The sequence below is a fragment of the Chlorocebus sabaeus genome, chromosome 5 (assembly GCF_047675955.1).
Source record: "Chlorocebus sabaeus isolate Y175 chromosome 5, mChlSab1.0.hap1, whole genome shotgun sequence".
Taxonomy (NCBI): Eukaryota; Metazoa; Chordata; class Mammalia; order Primates; family Cercopithecidae; genus Chlorocebus; species Chlorocebus sabaeus.
This window is the reverse complement of record NC_132908.1, coordinates 71,164,847-71,183,253: the sequence shown is the minus strand read 5'-3', so window position 1 is coordinate 71,183,253 and position 18,407 is coordinate 71,164,847. Positions and strand designations below refer to the sequence as shown.

The window sequence follows — 18,407 nt, the reverse complement described above, 5'->3', positions numbered from 1 at the left end:
TATCCTATCAATTGAGACTTCAAGCTCTTTCTCCAACAGCTTCAACATTTGACCATATTATGAAAACACATATTCTAAGTACATGGACTGTCTAACTCAACTTCAGAAGAAGCTTTTGAATGACTACTGCAAGAAAGGACAGTACCTTTTAAATGCAATCAATAAGTATTTTAGTGCCCCTTAAGTTCTAGCACCCCTCCACCACTGTGTCCTTTCTTTTTATATTATTTTTATTTTAGAGATGCAATCTTGCTCTGTTGCTCAGGCTGGAGTACAATGCTGTGATCATGGCTTATTGCAGCCTCAACTTTCCCCGGCTCAAGCAGACTTTTCCTCTCAACCTCCCAAGTAGCTGGGAGTACGGGTGCTCACCAGCATGCCTGGCTAATTTTTTTTTTTTTTTTCTTTTTGACACAGATGGAGTTTTCCTTTGTTGCCCAGGCTGGTCTTGAACACCTGGACTTGAGTGATCCCCCTGCCTTAGCCTCCTACAGTGGTGGGATTACAGGCATGAGCCACAACGCTCAGCCCCTTTTCCTGTTGTTTATTGTCCATTTTATAGAACAGTCAGTTCATTATGGACTTCATCCAAACGTTTCTCAAGGTTATAAAATTACTATTAAGGCTTTTTAGTATAAAATTAGCAAATTCTCCTAAAAATAAAAGGTGCACAGATTTTGTTCACCAGCTTTGTCTAGTCATACTTGAAACAAATATTGAACGTGCTATGCTAGCTGTACTGGTCACTATGTATAAAAAGATGGAGAAGACAAAATTCTACCTGCAAGGAACATGTAAACAGGTACATGTACAGTACAGTACTTTACTAGAGAGATCGAAAGTACACTATGGTCATATCTTGAAGTGACTCATAAAATTAAACTTTCCAAAGACTCAAAAGGAAACTATTAAATTTTTACAGAAGTGCTTATTAGTGTTATTGCCTGATCCATCAAGAAATGCTTAAAGTTCAGAGAGAAATGTATAAGATTGATTCACTGAACCAACATTGGTTCCTTTGCTAATTGGCAAATGACTGAAAAATTAAATGTTGTTTGGTATTATTATTATTTTGGTAATGGAGTCTCGCTCTGTCACCCAGGCTGGTGTGCAGTGAGGTAATTTCAGCTCACTGCAACCTCCGCCTCCTGGGTTCAAGTGATTCTTCTGCCTCAGCCTCCTGAATAGCTGGGATTACAGTTGCCTGCCACCATGCCCAGCTAATTTTTCTATTTTTAGTAGAGACGAGGTTTCACCATATTGGCTGGGCTGGTCTCGAACTCCTAACCTCAAGTGATTCACCTGCCTCGGCCCTGCAAAGTGCTGGGATTACAGGCCTGAGCTAGTGTACCCGGCCCTGTTATTATTATTTCTAAGAATTGATCATCTAATAGTCTTACGGGAATTTTTAGAGAATTGAGATTTAAATTGAGGCTAAAAGGCCTGAAAAATTGTCCACAATGGAAGTTGTTTGGGAGAAGCTGTTGATGTCAATTTGACCCCAGTAAGCTGTTTTTGGAAGCCTAGAGGTCAGATTTCTGTCAACCAAATAACATGGAATGCCAGTGAATGCCTAGAATTGTGTGGTAGACCAAGCTGTGGTTACTGCCTTCAAATAACTCTCTTAAATATAAGTGTCTGGACTGTTATCTTAAGAAGAAAACTTCTGCCAGAGACTGCAGAGGTTTTGTGATCAACCAAGGATTTTTCATTTGAATTCAGATATTTTCAGGAAGAATTTAAAGATAGCTATAATTTGGAGCCAAATTTATGCCAGCAAAATTGTTTATGCCATTGCCTGCTCTCTGATGTTGTGGTTGTACCAAGTAAGAATTGGAACACAGGTTCAGAATACTTATTTTCTGGCGTCCTATGGCAGATATTTTTAGAATGCAGAGCAGCTAAAGTGCTCGCTGTGAGTCAGGTTCTCACCCAGAAATAGATATTGACTATTGACTTTACAAAAAAAAAAATTAGCTGGGCTTGATGGCACATTCCTATTATCCCAGCTACTCGGGAGGCTGAGGCAGGAGAATTGCTTGAGCGCGGAGGTGGAAGTTGCAGTGAGCTGAGATCCAGCCATTGTACTCCAGCCTGGGCGACAGAGTGAGACTCCATCTCAAAACAAACAAACAACTTTGGATTTTTTATTTCTGAATTCTTCTGTTCTGAGAATGCTGTTTTAAGGCATCATTAGTGGATTAAATGAATACTTTATATCAAAAGGATACAGCTTTTGATATCAGAGACAGTTGAAATGATGTCTCTATGGAAGTGGGAAATTTTCACAGATGTCAGCGTTGTGAGTTGGTGATTATGCTATCAGAGTTTGTCAGAGGGGTTTGGAAAGATAGGACTCTCATTTTTATGGGAGAAAGGTTGAAAAAATGTATTTTTTTCTCTCTTCATCATAGCTCAAATTCAAAGCATTTTCATTCAAAGCATTTTCATGCAATTTATGATGGGGTACTTCCAAAATATAGCACAAATTAACTGGTAGAACAGGAATTAGAATGAACAAATTCCATAGTCTTACCCTATGAGTTGTTTCCTCACTATTCCAAAAGAATGCTAAATGTGAAAAAATATATATATTTTGTCATAAATAGAAACTGAGCCTTAAGCCAGTCCCCAGATGCAAGACACTTTTGTTGTGTCTGATCTATTTTGGAGGCAATTACTTATGTAAGCTAGATCTGCTCAATCTTAAATTCTAAAGCAAAATGTGATTAGTCATCTTTGGAAAAAGGATCTACTCTTCATTTTTTCTGTTTTTGTTTTTCTGAGCTTTAAAGACAGAATGTATAATTTTGTTAAATAAGCTATTGGTGAAGTAAGGAAAAGATTGATGAGGTGGTTTACATTTATAGAAATTGTTTTTGTTTAATTGAGGCGCTACCTCTACACCTCCCTTGGAGGCAAGGGAGCACAACAAAACCAGAAAAGTTTAGGAATTTGTTATCGTCCAAAATGGTATAATAAAATACTGTCTTAAACTAGGGAAGTCAACTTCCTATTCTTATGCACCATTTCTTTGTTCTGGAAGCGGGGGCAGTTCTGGCAACGAGTTGAGCAAATTATTTTGCTAGGTCTAGTGTTGTGATCCTTTGCTCAGTGGTAAGTCTTCAAGGGAAGGAAGGCTTCTCTCTCTTTTCAAACTTTATTAAAATGGTGGGTCCAGATTATCACGTTACCCACTTCTAGTCACGGATCCTTTTTTTGTGTGTGTGTGTGAGATAGAGTCTCACTCTGTCACCCAGGATGAAGTGCAGTGTGAAGTACACAATCTCGAATCACTGTAACCTCCAGGGTTCAAGCGATGCTCCTGCCTCAGCCTCCCAGGTAGCTGGGATTACAGGTGCCTGTCATGCCCGGCTAACTTTTGTATTTTTAATAGAGACGGAGTTTCACTATGTTGGCCAAGCTGGTCTCAAACTCCTGACCTCAGGTAATCCACCTGCCTTCGCCTCCCAAAGTGCTGGGATTACAGGTGTGAGCCACCACGCCTGGCCTAGTCAGGGATCCTTCTGGTCATAAATTCTTATCTTTGTTTATGGCCTACACTAAAGTTTTGGAAGTCTTAAGTCAAACTCTTGTATTTTATTTAATTAATTAATTTTTTTTTTTTTTTTTTTGAGACGGAGTCTCGCTCTGTCACCCAAGCTGGAGTGCAGTGGCACGATCCTGGCTCACTGAAAGCTCCGCCTCCTGGGTTCACGCCATTCTCCTGCCTCAGCCTCCCGAGTAGCTGGGACTACAGGCGCCCGCCACTGCGCCCGGCTCATTTTTTGTATTTTTTAGTAGAGACAGGGTTTCACCGTGGTCTTGATCTCCTGACCTTGTGATCCGCCCGCCTCGGCCTCCCAAAGTGCTAGGATTACAGGCGTGAGCCACCGCGTCCGGCCTAATTAATTAATTTTTTGAGACAGAGTCTTACTTTATGACCCAGGCTGCAGTGCTGTGGTGCGATCTCTGCTTACTGCAGTGTCTGTCTCCTAGACTCAAGCGATCCTTCCACCTCAGCCCCCCACCCAAGGAACTGGGACTACAGGCACATGCCACCACGCCTGACTAACTTTTGTATTTTTTGTGGAGATAGGGTTTCGTCATGTTGCTCAGAATGGTCTGGAACTCCTGGGCTCAAGCAATCTGCCCACCTCAGCCTCCCAAAGTGCTGAGATTACAAGTGTGACCTACAAAACCTTGTGTTTTAGACATTAGATTTCTCAGTACTCTTCTGAAGAATAGAAATTGTGATTATGAAATTTTCAAAGATACTATGGTAAGATCTGAGTGTCTTTGAAAGAATTATAGTAGTGTAGCTGAGGACTTCCTTTTATACTGCTTTGTACTACCTGTTCACAGGTGACTGTCAGGTGTTTTCAGTAACAAACTCAGACAAATGCGTGACATTTAAACAGAGTTATTGAAGTCTTTGGTCTTGCTTTATTAAACTTGACCAGTTGGTGACATTTACTTTTACAAAATTAATCAACATGATTTTGATATGATGAGAGAATTATATTGACTGGAAGTGGTAGGCATGAAACATTTACTAAGTAAAACTTAGAAGAGAGATCTTAGTTGACCAATACCCTCTTGGTTTGTTTGCATGTTAAAAGATGTCTGCATCTGAGCAGTTGAACTTAAATACAAAGTTGAACTTAAATGCAAAGGTTCTTTAGAACTTTAAAAGGCATGGGCCAGGCACTGTGGCTCACGCCTGTAATCCCAGCACTTTGGGGAGTCAAGGTGGGTGGATCACAAGGTCAGGAGTTCGAGACCAGCCTGGCCAATATGGTGAAACCTCGTCTGTACTAAAAATAACAAAAAAAATTAGCCGGGCGTGGCAGCACATACCTGTAATCCCACCTACTCGGGAGACTGAGGCAGGAGATTTGCTTGAATCCGGGAGGCAGAGGTTGCGGTGAGCCAAGTTCACGCCACTGCACACCAGCCTGGGTGACAGAGTGAGACTCCATCTCAAAAATAAATAAATAAATAAATAAATAAATAAATAAATAAATAAATAAATAAATAAATATAAATAAAAGACGGGGTGAACAAAACCCAAACTAATCCTCTGATGTTTACTTAGAAACAAAGACCTAAATGAAATTCAAAATAGATATCTGAATCTAGATTTGTGTATAAACGTTAGATGGAGAGATTAGGGTCTGGAACAGACAAATTCCACACGTACTTTTCGTGGCTCAGAAGACTTGGTGGAGTGGGCCAGGCAAGGTGGCTCATGCAGGTAATCCCAGCACTTTGAGAGGCTGAGGTGGGTGGATCCCTTGAGCCTAGGAGTTCGAGACCAGCCTGGGCAACATGGTGAAACTCTGTCTCTCCAAAAACACAAAAAATAACCAGGTGTAGTGGCATGTGCCTGTAGTCCCAACTACTAGGGAGGTTGAGGTGGGAGGGTCACTCGAGGCTGGGAGGTTGAGGCTTCAGTGAACCAAGATTGTACTACTGTGCTCCAGCCTGGACGACAGAGCGAGACCCTGTCTCAACAAAAACAAGAATACTTGGTGGAGTGATTTAAATACTGTTTTTCTATTAGGATGAGATCTTTCCACCAGAATTTCCTGAATTTATTCCTTTTTTCTAGTTTATCCTAATGTAATTGAACTAATTTAAACTGAAGTTGCCTTCCTGTAGCCAAGAATCTACGTATCTACAAACTTATTCCTGAAGTTGGCTTTAATAAAACACTTCTTTTGTATTTTTTCTTATTTTGAGGTTGATTTATTTTGGGATTGGGGCAATGCAGAATTAACACTCTTCTAGAAGTATACAATAATTATTACAATCATAGATTATATTTATTACGTACTTACTATGAGCATTGTGCTAGGTGCTTTACATATTTTGCTGCACTTAGGCTTACGAATGTTAAATAATGGCCGGGCACGGTGGCTCACACCTGTAATCTCTGCACTTTGGGAGGCCAAGGTGGGCGGATCATGAGGTCGAGAGATTGAGACCATCCTGGCCAAAATGACGAAACCCTGTCTCTACTATTCAGTACAAAAATTAGCCGGGCATGGTGGCGCGTGCCTATAATCATGAGGCTGAGGCAGGAGGGTCACTTAAACTTGGGAGGCGGAGGTTGTAGTGAGCCCTGATCACGCTATTGCACTCCAGCCTGGGCGACAGAGTGAGGCTCCATTTCCAAAAACCAACCAACCAAACAACAAAAAACAAAATTAGCCAGGCGTGGTGGCACATGCCTGAGACAGGAGAATTGCATGAATCCAGGAGGCAGAGGCTGTGGTGGACGGAGGTTGTGGTGAGCCGAGATTGTGCCTTTGCACTCCAGCCTCGGCAACAAGAGTGAAACTCTGCCTCAAACAAAACAAAACAAAACAAACAAATGTAAATAATTTGTCCAAGATCTTGCAGCTAGTATCTGGAAGAGCCCAAATTTGCTCCCAGATCTCTCTTTCCACAATTTATGCTGCATAACCAAACCTATAGATTGTATAGTAATGAATGCTTAGAAGTACTTAGGAATCTTCTTTGTTTTTCCATTAATGCAGATGAACATTCTTTATTGGGGAGGTAATACATTTTCAACCGTTGACATACTTATGTTTTAAAACAGTAATTCTAAAAGGATCTGCATCTGTTCTGCCCATCTTCTTTCACTTCTCCAAGCCATTTCTATAACAGTATTTTCCCTTCCTTGAAAAGGTAGTCATCTGTGTTTCTGGAATTAGATTTGCAGTCAATTGGGGTCAAGCTGTCTTGCTTGTTATCCCACACCCCCCCGCCCCCCAATTCTAACTGAAACTCAGGGAGTTAGAATTTGTTCAGGTCGGGTAGTGATCCCTGGCTCAGGTGGAGTACCATCAGCAGGATTCTTCCGGTCTTTTGTACTCTGTACTTTGTTTTCAAAATCAGTTAATTTCATAATAGAAAATTAGCACTTTAAAAGGCACAGATGTGATTTGGAGATTATGGGTAATTCTTAGATTGCATCTTTGTTAATATTTACATTAGTTTATCAGTATTTCCTAAACTATAATATAGTTGGATATAGTGGTAATTATTGATGTATACCTTTTTTCTACCAACTGTAGAACGATGTTATCTAAGCAAGAAGAAATGTAGGGACCTTTTGAGAATTTTATCAGATTTTTATGCACATTACTAACATTTGCAAACCCAGAAGATTCCAGGTTTTTTTAGAGATGAGTTCTCACTTTGTTGTCCAGGCTGGAGTGCAGTAGCTATTCACAGGCTCTAACATAACACATTACTGCCTCCAACTCGTGGTCTCAAGAGTGCTGTCCACCTCAGCCTCCCAAGTAGCTGGGACTTCAGGCATGAGCCACTGAGCCTGGCCTGATTCTGTTTTTAAAATATATTAATTTTTTTTCCCCAGTTTAGCCCTGGTCTCTTTCTTTGAGCTACTCGTCTTTCAGAATTGTGCAGTGAGGTGTGCTGTCTTAATTCAGATGGAAGTGTGCTTCCTGAATCCAAGCTGTACTCTTCAGAAACACCAGTAATTTGCACTGGGTTATACAGAAAGAGTTCTGCACATTCTGGCAGCTCAGCCCCATTTGCTCTTGCTTAGGCCAGTTCAAGTAAACAATGCACTCACCACGGGTCAGTATGGAAGAATTATGGCATGTGCAGGTACTTGGGTCTGGGGCATGAGAATTTATATTTAATTTCAGGACTTTTTCGCATCCTGTAATCTTACATCTCTCCTTTGTATTTTATTTTCAAAATTAAAGAAGTAACATAGTTGGATTGGTGGTACAAGTTGCATTGACAGAATCATTCCCGATTTACTGGGTGTAAACATTAATGGTGTTGTCAGATGTCTGGAAATTTTTTCTTTTAGTCTAGTTTTCTTTCTTTCTTTCTTTCTTTTCTTTCTTTTCTTTCTTTCTTTCTTTCTTTCTTTCTTTCTTTCTTTCTTTCTTTCTTCCTTTCTTCCTTTCTTCCTTTCTTCCTTTCTTCCTTTCTTCCTTTCTTCCTTTCTTCCTTCCTTCCTTCCTTCCTTCCTTCCTTCCTTCCTTTCTTCCTTCCTTCCTTTCTTTCCTTTCCTTCCTTTCCTTCCTTTCCTTCTTTTCCTTCCGTTCCTTCCGTTCCTTCCTTTCCTTCCTTTCTCTCCTTCCTTCCTTCCTTCTTTCTTTCTTTTTCTCTCTTTCCTTCTTTTCTTTCTTTTCTTCCTTTCTTCCTTTCCTTTGCCTTTTCCTTTTTCCTTTTTTCTTTTTTCTTTTTCCTTTCTCCTTTCTCCTTTCTCCTTATTCCTTTCTCCCTTCCCCCTTCCTTTTGAGACGGAGTCTCACTCTGTCGCCCAGGCTGGAATGCAGTGGTGTGATCTCTGCTCACTGCAACTTCTGCCTTTTGGGTTCCAGTGATTCTCCTGCCTCGGCCTCCTGAAGTAGCTGGGATTACAGGTACCTGCCACCATGCCCAGCTAATTTTTTTGTATTTTTAGTAGAGATGGGATTTCACCATGTTGGCCAGGCTGGTCTTAGAAATCCTGATCTCAGGTGATCCACTCGCCTCAGCCTCCCAAAGTGCTGGGATTACAGGCATGACCCACGGCGCCTGGCCTAATCTAGTTTTCTGCTTTGCATTTGGCTATAGTAGCTACTGATTTGACAAATTTGTACCTTTGTTCAGCTGTCCCAAATCATATGACAGGGCAAAGAAAGAAAGAATATAAAGGATGCCATATCAAAGTTGATAATTCTGTTCATTATTCATACAGTGCCCTTCAGAGAATTTTTTCACCCTGCATTCTAAAACTCCCGTGTAAAAGTTAGCTATACTGTTCAAACCAGATCATCAGATGGTTAATGTGCTTTTCTTAGAGTAGAACTGTCAGTTTAGGACTCCAAGAGGGCATATTGCTACCTGCTATGTCTCAGAGGATGTAAATATATCATATTTCCTCCCTGCCACCACCCCTTTGAAATAGTGGAAGGGGGAAGAATAGGAAAATATGAACTGGGGAAGTGCGTTCCCAGTCATGAAGATGTATTCTAAATATTTTCTGAGGTGTGTATGTATATCCTAAACTGGAATAACCTTTTATTTTTGTTTCTTTTTTTACACGTGATATAAAAATTTAAAAGTGCAAAGAATATATAGTAAAAATAAGTCTTTTTAAGTATCCTTTCAGAAATAATCTGTACACATACAATAAAACATGTGTGTCAGGTATTTTGAATTCTTATTCTTTGTCTGTATGAAGCATGGCCTCTTGGATAGCAGTAATGTTTTTGTTATTTAAAATGGTTAGATTTTTATACAGAGAATGACAGGCCAGTGGTAGCATATATTTGCAAAACCTTCTATAATATTTGAAGGCCTTCTACATAACTTTTCTCCTGGTGCTTATAACAGCCCCATGAGGTAGGTAAAGCAGGATTTACCTGTTTTATCTAAACGAAATTTGAAGCTTAAAGAATTAAGTGACTTCATCAAGGTTGTTATGCGATGAATGTGCAGTGGAACTGCAATCAAAACCCAAGTCTTTGGCTGTTACTCCAGAATTCTTGTTTCAATTTTGCCTCTCAAACATGATAGCTTGAGGGGATCCATTATCCTGTATCTTCTTTTATGAGATGTGAAAAATACCGTGAGTAGCTAATTTTAGGTTTTGTTTGTTTGTTTGTTTTGTTTTGTTTTGTTTTTGACAGAGCCTTGCTCTGTCACCTAGACTGGAGTGCAGTGGTGCAGTCTCGGCTCACTGCAGCCTCTGCCTCCCGGGTTCAAGCAATTCTTCTGCCTCAGCCTCCTGAGTATCTGGGACTACAGGTGCGCGCCATCATGCCTGGCTAATTTTTGTGTATTTCGTAGAGACAGGGTTTCACCATATTGGCCAGGCTGGTCTTGAACACCTGATCTTGTGATCTGCCCACCTCAGCCTCCCAAAGTGCTGGGATTATAGACATGAGCCGCCGCACCCAGCAGAATTTTTATGCTGTATTTTGGTAGTAGTGGTGTTATAGCGTCACAGTTCAGAAATATGACCTTTTTGATGTATTTGCTACAAGTTTATAAACATTAGCGCCACTTTCATTACATGTGGACACCATAACTGACTGTATTCAGGCAACTGAGCAGTGAAAGCAAGGCCTTTTATCTCTTGACAGCTGTGTGCCTGCTGTGGCTAGGAGCCAAAGGGATAAACCTGTCCAAGGTTCTTCCCTTCGATGCCAAAGTGGAATCTGAACAAGCATTTGATAGAGTGCCTGACTCTGTGTCCTTCTCCCATCATTTAGGTAAAAATGCTTTAACACCAGCACCAAACTGTTTTCTAGATTTCTAAGTCATCTCCTATGGAGAAAAAATGAATGGTGGGTGGAAAAAGTTTTCAGATAGTAGACTGTCATGGGGATGATTTTTTAGTCCCAACAGACTAAAAACTCTTGTCATTGCAAAACAATCCTTACATTTCTTAAATGTTAGGCAGTCCCAGATGGGAATGTGATGAAAAGATTGGCTGAGCTCTGTATATGAAAAGGAGTATCTCTAAGTGTTCCTCTGAAGGGATGGCCTATCTCCTATTGTTTATAAGCACTGTGTTTCTAATTCCTGATAGTAAAATAAATGGGAAATGTGAGGAGAGAGTTTACAGTTTTTTCATACACAGCAGAAAAAATTACGTTTTTGTAATTCACATTTTATAAAATTTACAGTTTATACTTACAAAATTTACATTTAATACTTTATAAAATTTATATAATAAATATATTTATTTTTATATTCATGGGTTAATAAAGGTTATAATCCAATGTAAAAGTCATTACATTTACCATAATGTAGTGATTCAGTTTTTGTTCGGTAACTAGTTTGCTCTGTGTGTGTGTGTGTGTGTGTGTGTGTGTGTGTGTGTGTGTGTATTTTTTTCACTCACAGGTCAACCATGAACTATACTTATTTGTTATTTTTTATTTCCTGCTGTAGGCATAGAAGATGAGAAATTATACTAATTTGAGTATTTCCGTTTGGTTAGTTTAACTAGTGTTGTTAGAGTTTTCTTAAACAAAAACAAGATGTAATTTGACTTCTCAAAGTAAAGTTTGGGGCAAAACATCTTCTCTAGGGAGATGGATCTTTCTGTCAGGGAGTCAGGAGTTAGTCTTTTTTTAGGGGTGGAAGGAGGTCAACCATTAGGTCCAAAGTGGTGGTTTTGAGTAATTAGCAATTGCTGTGTGTTTTCATATTTTCAGAATAGGAATATAACTTCACTGAAGATGACTTAACTAGTACTTGACAAAGCTGAAAGTCCTGTTAGTATATTTATACCTATGAGTAAGTATGCTCTCTGAATCATTCTGTTAATTCCCAGTGTAAAATACATATACCCTTTTGTTTTATTAGAATTAAAGGGCATTGAGGAGATTTTTCATTTTAAAGGTACAAGACAAGTTTTAACCTTAACATAGCCCACTCACTGTTCTGTATTTATGTGAGACCTTCTAAGAACCAGGGATAAATGGGCTCTAATTTGTCTGTGAGGGTCTTGCCTGTCTATCTTTAAAACTTAACGTGTTCCTATAGGAGTGAGTAACTATGTAATATTTGACAACTGTTATCCCACTGCCCACTTGGGAAGCACACAAATAATAAAAGTAAAAGAAATTATCACACTGTGTTTAGCATGACGTCTTAATTTGAACTATGAGAAACCGTTATTGGACCAACGTTGGGATTTTCACTAAAGCCTTGTTATCCTAGCATGTGTTAGGAGATGTCAAATGAATAAGCCTAGGAGTGATTGTCGTGGGGTCCCTCACTTTTTCTGCCGTTGGCACAGAATGTGCCTTTCCAACACCACCCACAGCCTAGTCGTGCTCCACCCTGCACAGCCTACCTCTCATCTGCGTCAACCTGCACACGACAGCCTTAACCAAACCATAACCACCTTTAAGACTTAATTCAAATGTACCCTCCTCCATGAAGCCTTCTCTGACTGACTTTATTGCCATACTCATCTCATAGGGTTAGCGGTGCTTTTTTCCTTCTTTAAAATGTCAGATCCCCTTTCCCCCTAAAAACTCCACATTCAACCTTGTATGATGATTAGATATGCACTTGAGAGCCAGTTTCTGTATCTCATGCCTTTTTAAGAAAAAAATATATATATATCAATCTCCCGTTGGACCTGTACAGTGACTCCTTTTTGAAAAGGTGGTTGAACATTAAAGACTTAAATAAAAGCAGCTACAACTCTTTAGTGAATCAGAGCATTGTTGGAAGGCATAAAGCCTGTGCTGATCACTGTCCTTTTGGAAAAAAAATAAACTATCCCTGGGTACAAAATAAGAAAAATAAATTCTGATAGAGCCAGAATAAGGCACTAAGAGGAAAGTAGTTCTAAACCTGAGGATTGAGATTCCATTTAGACTTGCTCAGGAAAGTTTCCCAGTGGTAAAAGATTGGGCTTATTTTGTTAGATACCAGCTACATTATCTTCATTGTCTTTGGGACTTTGGACCAGGTTAATAAATGAATTGTTCATGTGATGGGAAGTTACTGGGTTCTTAATGAATAAACTCCCAGAAGACTTGACTTACTACTGCAGCAGAGTGTCTCCAATGGAAAGGAGGCATTAGGTCATCGCTTGCTTTCCAATTTTTCTAAGGCCATAGAAGCACTGACACTGTTGGCATCTTTTGTTTGTTTTCTCCTGGGGGATTCATAAACAAAGTCTGTTGTCACTTAATTTAGTAACAGGTGTCTTAGAAAAAAGACCCTATTCCTTTATGTGATCTGATGTAGTTCAACTTCAGTGGAAACTGTAGAATGTTCCATATTTTAGACAATAGCCAACTCCCAAGCATTTCTGTTTCAGAAACTGGGACACCTTCCAAGATAGCTTTATGAATCCTTTAATTTCTCCTGCCAGACTCATTAACTCAGCCTATTCACCTTGGGGAAATCATAGTTCCAGACTTTCTGTAAAAACCCTCCTAAGTGAATGTGGTAGTTGATTTGAGAACATTCAGACTCAAGCTTTCCAGTAGTTTATTCTGATACCTGTTTGTTGTGACTTTGACTAGCAGAGAATAATTAAGGTGAAAAAATAGTAACCATCATTATATACATTATATAAATACAGATTATCTACCTTTAAAAAAAGTTGAAATTCAGTAAGTACATTTTTAAATTCCACATTTCAGATTTTATAGACTCCTAAAGCTGGAAAGAACCGCAACCAATGTTTGACCAGTACTACTTAATTTTTTCTTGTCTTGTGGATCCTTTTGAGATTATGATAGCTGTTTGTGGATATTCTTCTCAGAAGAATATACATACACACAAATGCTCGCATTCAATTTCAAGATATCTCAGACTCCCAAAGCCTGTTCATGGATTCCCATTCTAGTTCAAAGCCTATCATTAGGGGTTTAGAGAAGTTAAGTGATGTACCTAAAGTCACACAGCTTCTATAGCTAAATATTATAGAAAAGTGGCAGGGTTCTTTTTTGTTTTCTGGTTTTTGTGGGGTTTGTTTTGCTTTTTGACCGTTTCCTGCTGCACTCATCATGTTCTTCATTGAAGTCAAGCAGGTGTCTCCAAGTACTTGGTGCTTTTCCCTTTACTGCCTTTGTTTGCTATATCGTTTATACAGCATTACCCAAGTTCCTTCTCTGTTTTAGTCACTGATGCATTGGGATGGGGTATGTGCAAAGTTCTCTTCATTTTCTCATTCTTCCATTTATAATAGTTTATTTATTGATACTAATATATGCAACGTCAAGAATCACTTCTCTCATATTTGGTCATTAAATTAGCAGCTGTTTATGATGCTTTTCATAACTTTTTTTCTTACAGTTTTCCATTGTAAGAGGACAGTTTTATTTCCAATGAGTAAACACTTGATGTAAGAGACCCTCCTTTTTGAAGCCCAGATTTCTATCTCCAGAATAAGGAGTAGCTGATAATGCGACATAGCTCAGCTTCTAATTTGAAGGAGCCAGCGCTTTGCCCCGGGTTTGAAGAGTGCAGGTAGAGGCAGGAATCTTAATGATGGGTTAAAGTTTTTTTCCTCTATCTTGGTCATGTTATTCCTATCATTTGAAAAATTAGTAACCATCCCCCCTAGTAGATACTCATAAAATATTAGTTACACCCATGTTACATGCATTATAAAAATACATTAAAACGTAAAGGATAAGCTTTTTTAAAAACAGAAGCTCTGTTATTTTCTTCCTGCCCCCCAAGGGATCCTTAACTTCTTCCTTGAGGAATCTACTCCTTTTTGGAGATCACTCTTCTAATTCTTTAGGCCTATATCAAGTCCCTCCTCTTGCTTGTTTGATTTCACTATTTTAACAGTACAACTGGATTGTAAAAAACTTGAGATTAGAGACCAGATAGAGTCTTGTCTTTGTATCTTGCAACAATGCCTAGCACAGTTTTGAGTTCATCATCATTATTCAAAATATACTTGTTGGCTAATTCTTGGGATCATCTCAGAGCATTATTTTACTATTACCAAAGAGGAAGAAAAAATCCTCAGTTTTATCTTATTTTAGTAATTCTGGTTGTTATTCCTCATGCTATTCATCTTCTAGGATTAGAGACAAGTGAGCCTATCTGCACTTATAGTTTTGTGGAAATAGATGTACTTTATCTGAAGAAGTGGTTTAATTGGAAAACAATGAGAATGGTGCAATATGAGAACCAAACCTGAATCAGCACCCGCATCTGTTTTCATTCCTTGAAATTTCTGTTCATTATTGGTTCTTTATCAAATGACTGAGTGCCAAAGTGTAGTGTTTTCTTTTTATTTATTTATTTTTATTTACTTTCTCGAGTTCATTTATGCTGACATATTGATGCACCCACCATTCCCAGGGTAGTATAAAGTACTCCTTTGTATTTCATATTTTGTAGTCTCTGTTCTGTTCCTCTAAACCACCACTGTGTTACTGGATTCTAAAAACCCTTCTAAATTTCTGAAATTAATTGTTCACAATTATGCTTAACAATTCTTCCTAACGATTTGGTTCCATGAATCTCAAAGACCTAACACCATAACCTTGTTCTTAGGGCACTCCTAGTCTATCATCTTTTCTTTCTGGGTAGAGAAACTAAACCTAGGAAAAGGCTGGACATATTGGTTCATGCTTGTGGTCCCAGTACTTTGGGCGACTGAGGCAGGAAGATCACTTGAGACCAGAAGTTTGAGATCAGCCTAGGCAACATAGCAAGACCTGGTCTATACAATAAAATTTTTAAAAACTAACCAACCATCGTGGCACGTGCCTTTAGTCTGAGCTACTAGGGAAGCTGAGGCAGGAGGATCAATTAAGCCCAAGAAGTGGAGGCTGTATTGAGCCATAATAGTGCCACTGCCCTTCAGCCTGGCAACAGAACAAGACTGCATCTCAAAACCAAATGAATGGATGAATACAAAAATAAAACCCATTTATAGTCAGTTGCAAATCAAGATAGCAAAAGAGATGAAAAGCAAGCACTGGTGCCCGAATTTGCACTTTTGTGTCTCCATGGATTATGTCATTTCTTCATGAAAGGGTACAGCAGTGCTCTGTGCTTTCTAATATAATTCACTAATTTTAGATCATAGCTGTTTCAGATTCTAATTTAAAGGCTTTGATATTTTTATTTTATTTGTTTGATAGATATATTAGGCATTTTTTCTTCATAACAGACACCCTCAGTATTTCATGGGCTTAACTTGGGGCTTGTTTTTCTTGCGCATGAGTTATTCGAGATGGCTTTGCTTCAGGCTACAGGTTGAGGGTTAAGTTCAGGTCTGTTCCAGGGGTCTCTCCTTTTCTTTGTACTACCATGTTCTCATGGGGAATGGCAGGGGTACAGGAATACAGGCCAAACTACCCAGGCACATTTAAATTCTCTTCTCATATTGTTTCTCCTAAAACTCCATTGGCCTGAGCACATCAGTGACCTATATTATATTATGTTGCATTAACAGTATTACTAAGCACACAGTACTGCACCTCTTAGGAAGGAATGACGTCATCCATGGAGACTCAATTAACTGCAAATGTGGACTCCAGTACTTGCTTTTCATCTCTTTTGCTATCTTGATTTGCTCAACGTCAGTGGAGCCGGGTGTATACTCAGTTTATAGCAGGAGGCGGTACAGACTTACAAAACAGAGGATCTGGATGTAAAATCCTATGCAAGCGAAAAATTGGGAGAAATAATCTAATCTCCCGCTGTAGGGAAGCAGATCATTAAAACAGTAATTAATTTGCTGATATAGTCCTGTGGACTGTAAACATGACAATAATTTTCTTTCTATGGGGAGCTTACATTTTATTTGACTACATTTGTTTTGAAAATTCTCTACTGCTCTAAATTTCTTTCAGGAATGCCCCTTTAATCCAAAATTGTTGTTTAGTAGAAATGAGTATAAGTAGAGAAGACTGTGATATTAATTGCTTTGCATGCCTTGTTTGAGAAAGAACTAGAATTGCTAATTGATTGGGGAAACTTAAATGATAGATTTTAAAAGGATAGTGTAGAAAACTGCCTAAGTAAAAGCATTCTGTTAAAAAACTATTAGAGATATAAGTTAAACTTCAAATTGAGGTGGTGGGAACAGAGTTAAGCTAGGTTAACTCAGCGTGGAGGCTGATTTCTGAGACTCAGAAAGGCACCTTAAAAAGGCATTGAAGTATCTGCGGTTAGACAAGTAGGGAGAAAGCTGAAAATTACTGTGTTATATAATACAACCTTATGATTACCTAGCAACCTAATTAAAGTCAATGTTAATATATGTTGTAAGTATAAAGATGAGTTTGTATGTTGCTAATACTTACTGAATTCTGCAGTGGAATTAATAGTTCCATAGGGAAACCATTTTTTTCTTGAAATAATGCTGGGTGTGGCCACTTGATTTGTTGTATTTTCTTTATTGCCTTATCTTTATCCTTGAACAGAAAACATCTGTTTATTTTTAAAGTAGCATGTTTTGCTACCTAAATTGATAATATTTAAGTTATAGACACACAGAATTCACTTTATATAAACAGATTATTTAAACAGGTTAGAATACTATGGAAACTCAAAATAAATTGTGCTTTTTTTTTTTTTTTTTTTTTTTGAGACGGAATCTTGCTCTTTTGCCCAGGCTGGAGTGCAATGATGCAATCTCAGATCACTGCAATCTCTGTTTCCTGGGTTCAAGCAATTCTTACACTTCAGCCTCCCAAGTAGGTGGGACTACAGGCATGTGCCACCATGCCTGGCTAATTTTTATATTTTTACTAGAGATGGGGTTTCACTACGTTGGCCAGGCTAGTCTTGAACTCCTGACCTCAAGTAATCTGCCTGCCTTGGCCTCCCAAAGTGCTGGGTTACAGGTGTGAGCCACTGCACCCCACCAGGAAGTGGTACCTTATTATGGTGTGTTTTATTGCAGTTGTGTCTCCTTTGAAGGCACGAACAAGGAAACTAAAGGAGATATGTATTGCAAAACTATGTAATATTATGTGAAACCTAGTCCACCCTTTTTTCTGTCATAGGATTGAAATTTCTTTCTCTTTTTTTTTTTTTTTTTTTATTTTTTTGGAGACGGAGTTGCTCTGTGGCCCAGGCTGGAGTGCAGTGGTGCGATCTTGGCTCACTGCAAGCTCTGCCTCCTGGGTTCACGCCATTCTCCTGCCCCAGCCTCCCAGAGTAGCTGGGATTACAGGTGCTCGCTACCACGCCCAGCTAATTCTTTTGTATTTTTAGTAGAGATGGGGTTTCACTGTGTTAGCCAGGATGATCTTGATCTTCTGACCTTGTGATCCACCTGCCTTGGCCTCCCAAAGTGCTGGGATTATCGGCGTGAGCCACCACACCCCGCCTGAAAGCTCATTTTATCTCTGGTTTGTGTATCTGGCTTTACAAAGCAAATGTATTCATAGGAATATATTTCCAAATGTTTTTAAGAAAACTTTTTGTTATTAATTATAGACTCACAGGAAGTTTCAAAAACAGTATCTAGAGGTCTTATGTACCCATCACGTAGCTTCTCCCAATGGTGACATTAGGCCAATTTAAAAATCATTGATGGGGGCTGGGAATGGTAACTCATGCCTTAATCCCAGCTGTTTGGGAAGCTGAGGTGGGTGGATCACTTGAGCCGAGAGTTCGACACCAGCCTAGGCAACCTGGTCTCTAAAAATAATACCAAAAATGTCAGCTGGGCTTTTGCGCCTGTAGTCCCAGCTACTCAGGAGGCTGAGGCCAGAGGATCACCTGACCCCGGGAGGTTGAGGCTGCAGTGAGCCATAATTGCACCACTGCAAGGCAGCCTGGGTGACAGAGTGAGACCCTGTCTCAAAAAAAAAAAAATTGAGGAACTTTCTCTGCACTCTATAATAAACCTGAATTACAACGTGTCCTGTAGGGATCCTTATGTCATTGTTGCTTTATTTATTGCT

The 18,407-nt window shown here is 39.2% G+C and overlaps 1 protein-coding gene across 1 annotated transcript in view; it reads left to right on the top strand.

The window, feature by feature from the left end:
* Positions 1–18,407, top strand: part of GLG1 (golgi glycoprotein 1) — a 159,253-nt gene that overhangs the window by 59,950 nt on the left and 80,896 nt on the right. The gene's annotated exons all lie outside the window — the stretch shown is intronic.